Consider the following 7,183-nt stretch of genomic DNA (forward strand, 5'->3'; position numbering starts at 1 on the left):
CACTCAGTTGTGCACGTCTTCACCACTCGGCCGCCCCACTCGGCTGCCCTGCACGTCGCCACTCGGTTATGCACGTCTTCACCACTCGGCCGCCCCGCGCATCGCCACTCGGTTTTGCACGTCTTCACCACTCGGCCGCCCCGCGCGTCGCCACTCGGTTATACACGTCCTCGCCCCTCGGCCGCCCCGCGCGTCACCATCAGTTGGACATGTCCTCACCTCTACACCCCCAACATGGGAACGACTAGGTTACTCATATGATCAAACCTCATATCACACTCTGTAGCAAGCTTACCTCCTTCGAGCATCACTCGGGGGCTACGCACGGCAGTTGGCCATGTCACCCTCAGGGGTTACGCCCATTTGGTCGACCTGTTGATCACATCAGGAATATTCTTCTGACCATACATGCTCGGTTCGCCGAAGATCTATAAGTGAAGCACGTCCACTTGGATAAATACCCCTTTCATGCAAAAGGGTAAAAATGAAGCGCCATCACTAAATACAGGCAACCTTATTCGCCGAACGTCGTTCGTACAACCACCTTGTTACGCATCCATCCGATTGATTCAATTCCAGACAAAGATATTTGCCGTGCCAACTGCATGGAGGTTTACCGAGAGACTTAAACCCTCTGCCAGACTCATCTAGTCCGACAGAGGCTCGGGGACTACACCCAGTGGGTGCACTCAGCGTGCCCCCACTGGAAGAGAACTCAGAAAGAAAGATTTTGCTCGATGCAAACCCATCTCCAGTATTACTCGACCTCCGAGTCAGAGAAGAACAAGTTCGATCAGTGCCAGCTAAGAAGAGTTTTAGTTCTCTCATACCCCCGCCGACTGCCTGCAGTCGACGGCGGTCTCGGGGACTACACCCAATGGGTGCACTCGGCGTGCCCCCACTGGAGTAATCTCCACTCGGTACGGCCTGACCAGTCCGAGTGGCGAACAACAACAAAAAGACATGCTCTAAGACTCCCGCCGACTGCCCGCAGTCGACGGCAGTCTCGGGGACTACACCCAGTGGGTGCACTCAGCGTGCCCCCACTGGAATGGTATCCACTCGGAACGGTCCGCCCAACCCGAGTGACGGCCAAACAAAAAAAAAGACACGTTCCAGGCATGAAGAAATTCCGAGTAATCAGTTACTCGATGCAGGCCCAGCTCCAAATCACTCCAAAAAAATATATTCTATAAGGCGAGTTCAACGCTCCTCCGTGGACCTGTTTTGAGCCTTCTTCTAGGACTCAAAGTGTGAAACTCACAAGTGTGGATCTAAAACCGACTCGTATTGACGTTCCTCCGGGATAAGAATGGCATCTCTCTAAGAGAGCAGTCCATGTATCAATCTGGTTGCACGGATTTGATGACACACCCATACTCAGATCACGAGTTAAACCTCTCCCGAGAGATGAACGAATGTCACCAAGTTGCTCCTCGCAGACACTTACCTCGATCAGTCGGGAAGCGTGGTGCCGGAATCCATTGAGATTTTGTTCAAACCTTGGTCGTCTGAAAGCGCGACGACATGTACCGAGTATTTCTGTAATCACTCGGACCAAACTGGGTCTTACACCAACTCGTTCTGCAAAATCGCAATCGATTCGGGGGCTAATGTTGGGGATATACATAACAGGTAGGCCCACGAAGGGTCGAAATATCATGAAGCATGGGGTCCACACAACATGTGGGTCCAGGTCAATTTCATACAAGCATACTATTCACTCGACCAAGCAACATACCATCCACTCGGATGACAGTTCACCACTCGACCGTACGACTCACTCGGATATACGAAGGCCAGGAGGCAGCAAAGCAGTCGGCATCTTTCTAATAGTGAGGGCTTAATGGTGGACTGGCATTATGGCATTCATACCCCACTTTGTAACGTAGGAGGTGAGGGGGTGGCGCACTCTATATAAGCCACCCCCACCACTAGACTAAGGGGGGTCTTCTTCCACCTCTCTCTCTTTTCACCATTAGTCTCAGGACTTAGCTCAGGCATGGGGATCCGTTCCTCTCTCTCACACACATTGTAATCTCCGGATATATACTCAGATAAAACAAAGCCTCTCCGGAGCACGAGACGTAGGGTTGTTATCTCCACCGTGAGAGGCCCGAACTCGCTAAAACCACCGTGTCACCCATATGCATCTCGATAGATCATGCTCCGTTATACTACCCCTATTCTACTGTCAGACTTAGAACCACGACAGGACCGACATGCAACACGGGTATGACCGATATGATTAGGGTTAGGGCATAACGTAATCTCGGTGAGACCGATTACACAAACTCAGTAGGACCGATTTTGGTAATTAGCTAATCAGAGAGTTGGTCAGGTAAACTCGGTGGGACCGATTTGCTCTTTTCGGTGAGACCGAAATGTTACAAAAGGGAAACAGAGAGTTTACATTGCAATCTCGGTGGGACCGATCGCTCACTTCGGTTAGACCGAAACGTTATGAAGGGAAACAGAGAGATTACAATCCCATCTCGGTGAGACCGAGATCCCTATCGGTGAGACCGATTTGCCTAGGGTTTGTGGCAGTGGCTATGACATCTGAACTCGGTGGCGCCGGATAGAAAGAATCGGTGTGACCGGTTTTGGCTTTAGGTTTAGGTCATATGTGGATGTGAGAAAGTAGTTGAGGGTTTTTGTTGGCGTTCTGGGAACGGGGGTCCCCCAGACTTGCCTGCCTGCGGCCTGCGGTGTGGCTCAAGGGGCAGCCCAGCGCGGCCCATCTTCATCAGCGCAAGCTCAAGACCCTAGCGAGGGGCCAAGCCTCACGGGGTGGATGATAGGAAACTTCCTCAGGCACGGCCTCGTCAGGCTGGCTCGCGAGGAGGCGGAGAGATCAAGGCGGGGTACCTCACGAGGTGCCCATGACGTGAGCTGTGACGACCAAAGCCAGGCGGACGCCGGCCTGCGCAGAGTCCTTGTTTCCCCTTTGGTGCAAAGGGGGCAAGCGCAGGCGAGAGTATCAAGCAAAGACAGCCATTTCGGTGCAACAAGACCAAGACCAGCAGAACGGCAGGATGGAGGTCATCGTGGAGCCCAAGCCGGCGTCACCACCAGAGCCTTTGACAGGCGAGGACCAACTTTAGTCAGGATAAGCGTACTAGATGTTCCCCTTCAAAATGGCCAATTGTTGGCGCCCTTCCCGCTCAATATTTGGGAAGAGGCCCAGGGCCTTTGCCTATAAATTGGACTAGCCACCCACAAGGTAGAGGCATCGAGAGATCATCTAGAAATCGATCGAATCATCATCTGGCAGAGCGACTGAACCCCCCCTAGCAGTTCATCGCACCAGCCAAGAACAGACCCTCGCGAGGCTGTTCTTCCTTGTATTGTTCATCTTCAGCCCAAGAGGCAATCTCCACACCACACACTGGAGTAGGGTATTACACCCGAATTGTGGCCTAAACCAGTATAAATCCCGTGTCTCTTGTGTTGTTCATTTGATAGCTTAGATCCTAGCATGGCGGTGAGGTGCAGGTAGGCAGAGGGCGAAATCTCCGCGCGCACCCCAGTGTTCGAATCTTAAGGGTCTACTGGAACCCGAAATCCGACATTTGGCGCGCCAGGTAGGGGTGCGCCGGAATTCGTGTTCCGCCGCCCTGTTCTTCCCCAACCATAGCATCCATGTCAGACGCTCGTCGGGCCCGTGCCGAGAGCTGAGCCACTCTAGCTTCCTACGTCGCCCAGACGGCCCCCGTCGGCGGGCGCCCCCGCCGTTCCCCGTCGCGTGCCGTTAACGCCGTGACCGGCCTGGCGGGGAACAAGCAGCAAGCTTCATCCTAGCATCCGTCCATGAGGCGGGACGACCGCACTGCTACTCCCTCGCCCGCTCCGGCTGGTTCTTTGTCCCACGCGCCCCACGCGGCCATGGAGGCTCGAGCTGGGCTCACCGCAGCAAACGAGCTCCTGCGCTACCGCCCTGTCGACGACGTCTACGAAGAGTGGCTCGACCGCGTCGCCGAGCTCGTCCGCGCCGCAGGGGGATCCCCTGCGCCGTCCATCTCGCTGCACCGCACCCCGCCCCGCGCGGGCGATGAAGCTCCGAGGGTGCCTCAGCCGCCTCCTCCCCAAGAAGGTGCCCTGGCCCCAAGGCGCGTGGCCCCTGGGTGGAACCCTCTCCTTTCGGCGCCAGCGCAGCAAGAGCGGAGTTGACAAGAGGTCCCTCGCCCCCAAGAAGCTGCCCGAGTGCTCCCTGCTTCGCCCCGTCGCGACCACGCTCCTGTTCCAGCACGCCAAGACCCCGTGCTGCTCCCAGCTACAGCGCATGGGGACCCGCAAGACCAAGCTCTTCGTCACCCAAGGCCTCCTATGGCCACAACAGGCTGCCTCACCTTCACCATCGAGCTGCGCAGCGTCGCGTGGCCCTGCAAGTTCAAGCTAGACCTGCCTCCTCGCTACGACGGCACAGGCGACCCTGCGGAGTTCCTACAGCTCTACGAGCTGGGCATCGAAGCCGCCAACGGGGACGAGAAGGTCATGGCGAACTGGTTTCCCATGGCACTCAAGGATGGGGCCCATACCTGGCTCCTGAACCTGGCTCCTGGCACGATCTCCTCCTGGGACGAGATGCGCACCCGTTTCATCGCCAACTTCCAAGGTACTCACGACCGGCCACCCTCCATGAGCAACATGCGCCGCATCAAGCAGCAACCAGGGGAGACCCTGCAGAAGTACATCCAGCGCTTCAACAACGCACGTCTTAAGATTCCCAAGGTGACTGAGGAGGCCATCATCTCAGCCTTCTCCGACGGCGTGCGCGACATCAAGATGAAGGAGGAGCTGGCGATGCATGAAGATCTGTGCACTTCCTTGGAGCTGTTCAACTTGGCGACCAAGCGCGCCAGGGCTGAGGAGGGACGCCTTTCCCTCCTCAAGCTGCCAGCCACAGACCCAGAAGAGAAGAGATCCAAGGCCAAGGACGTGAAGCGCAAGGGGGCTGCCGTGCTCGCGGCAGAGCCCGACACCAAGCGGGGCAGAGACCAGCCAAAGTCTTTCAAGGGCAGCCGGTACTTTGTGTACCATGACCTCCACACCCACAACACCAACAAATGTCAAGAGCTCCAAGCCGTGCGAGAAGGGAGGACCAGCCGACGCCCCGACCGCAACGATCGAGGCTACGGCCGAGGAGGAGGCAGAAACGCAGGACGCTGGGAAGACCGCGGCCCACGCCAAGGGTGGCGCGATCGACCTCGCGAGGATCGCTGGCAGGGCCAGCCTTGCGAGGGAGACTTGAGGGATCAGCCTCGCGAGGATCGTCCGCAAGGAAACGCAAGCCTCCCTCCACTGCCTCCGCAGCCAAGGAGAAACGAGGACCATCATCAGGACGAGGGGGCTGGGGCTTCCAGGAGCCACGCGCGATCGCCTGCATCCTAGGCGGAGCTCAAGCCCCAGCCTCTCAGCGCATCTTCATGCAGTTTGCCCGCGAAGTGAATGCAGTCCTCCCCAAGCTCGAAGCCACACGCCCCCTCAGGTGGTCGGCGTGCGCCATCACATTCAGCTCAGCGGATCAGCTCAAGTGCGCAGCCACAGCCGGAGTCCTCCCGATGCTTTGCTCCCCGGTCATCAGCAACGTGCAAGTCACCAGGACCCTCATCGATGGCGGAGTAGGACTTAATGTCCTATCCGTGGAGACATTCAACAATCTCCAAGTGCCTTACGATCAGCTTCAGCCAACCAAGCCTTTCTCCGGAGTCACCAATGGCTCCACAGTTTCGATCGGGCAGGTTCGCCTGCCGGTAACCTTGGGGGCATGCAACAACTACCGCACCAAGCTCATCGACTTCGACGTCGCCCACATTCGCCTGCCATACAACGCCATCCTCGGGTACCCAGCTCTCGCCAAGTTCATGGCTGTGACTCATCACGGCTACAACGTCCTCAAGATGCCCGGAAGTGGCGGAGTCATCACGGTGCCCTGTGAAGAAAGAGACGCAGTGTGCTCCCTGGAGCGAGCTTTTCAGGCTGCATCACTTGAAGACCTAGATCGCGGGAGCGGGAGGCTCCCTGAAACTGCTCCCAAGAAGAAGAAGACATCGCCAGGCCCGACCCCTCAGGAGGCAGGCCCCTCAGGGTCTGCGCCTGTCCAGGGGGCACCTCCTTCTATCGCATAGGAAGGCGCACCCGGCGCCCTCCTCAAGCAGGGCTCAGGGGCTCCCCCCTGGAGGGCCACCGACCTTGCTAAGGTCACGAGGGAGGTGCTTGGGCACCACTTGGAGGCATGTTTCAGAGCATGTTTCCCCCAGGAAGGAGCAAGGCAAGGAGGGCAAAACCCTCAGGAGTTCGTCAGTCAGATCACGCAGGAGTTGCAGGAGTCAAGAGTCATGAGTGGCAGCCGCCGCTTACCCGCCGTAGCTCCCCATCCAGGCAAGGATGGTGGGCTGCGCGTCTGCATCGACATCCCATGGCTCAACCGAGCCGCCTCTCAGGAGTGCTTCTAGCCCTCACGTGTGGGGCGCTGCGAAGGCCCACCGCACAGCTACGTTCGCATGCCCTACGGCTTGCCGAACGCGGCTGCTATGCGCCAGCGCCTCATGGGAAGCATCCTGGAGGCTCAGGAGGCCAGGCGTTCAGCAGTCCTGGCGGAGATGGAGATGGTTCGCGAGGAGCCACCAGCGCCTCTGGAGCCTCCCGAGGCTCCTGGGCCTGGGGGCTCGTGAGGATCGGCTTCCACAGCCCACGACGTCCGCTGCTTCAACACCCCTTCGTCTTCAACGCTATTAGGTGACATCCTTCAAGTTTCGTTTCCAGCTGGGAGCGCCCCCAGAGCTGCACTATTCCCAGGCCGCGTGGGTCCGTCCCTACTGCATGTATCCCTTTTGTTCATGCTTTTAGCTCACCTTGTTGGTGGCGCCCCTCGGGCTGCATCATCCCCAAGTCGCTCGGGTCAGACCCATCGGCATGTACCCCTCTTGCGTTTATTTTCGGGCCATGCATTCGACCCATCATGCTTGTTATTTGATGCCTGTCAGTGGCGCCTCTTCTTCCTTCATGTCGGCCGCTTGCACGTTAAAGGGGGGGGGGTACCTGAGCATCGCGACTCAGGGCTCCTACTGGCCCTCCAGCCCTCACCCTCTGGCTTTGTCCACGACAAGCCAGCGATGGCTGAGACCCGCTCGAGGGCCGGGACCCAAGGACGTAGAGCGTCGGCATCTAACCAAGCTTG

This window comes from Triticum dicoccoides, chromosome 5B, assembly GCF_002162155.2.
Source record: "Triticum dicoccoides isolate Atlit2015 ecotype Zavitan chromosome 5B, WEW_v2.0, whole genome shotgun sequence".
Classification (NCBI taxonomy): Eukaryota; Viridiplantae; Streptophyta; class Magnoliopsida; order Poales; family Poaceae; genus Triticum; species Triticum dicoccoides.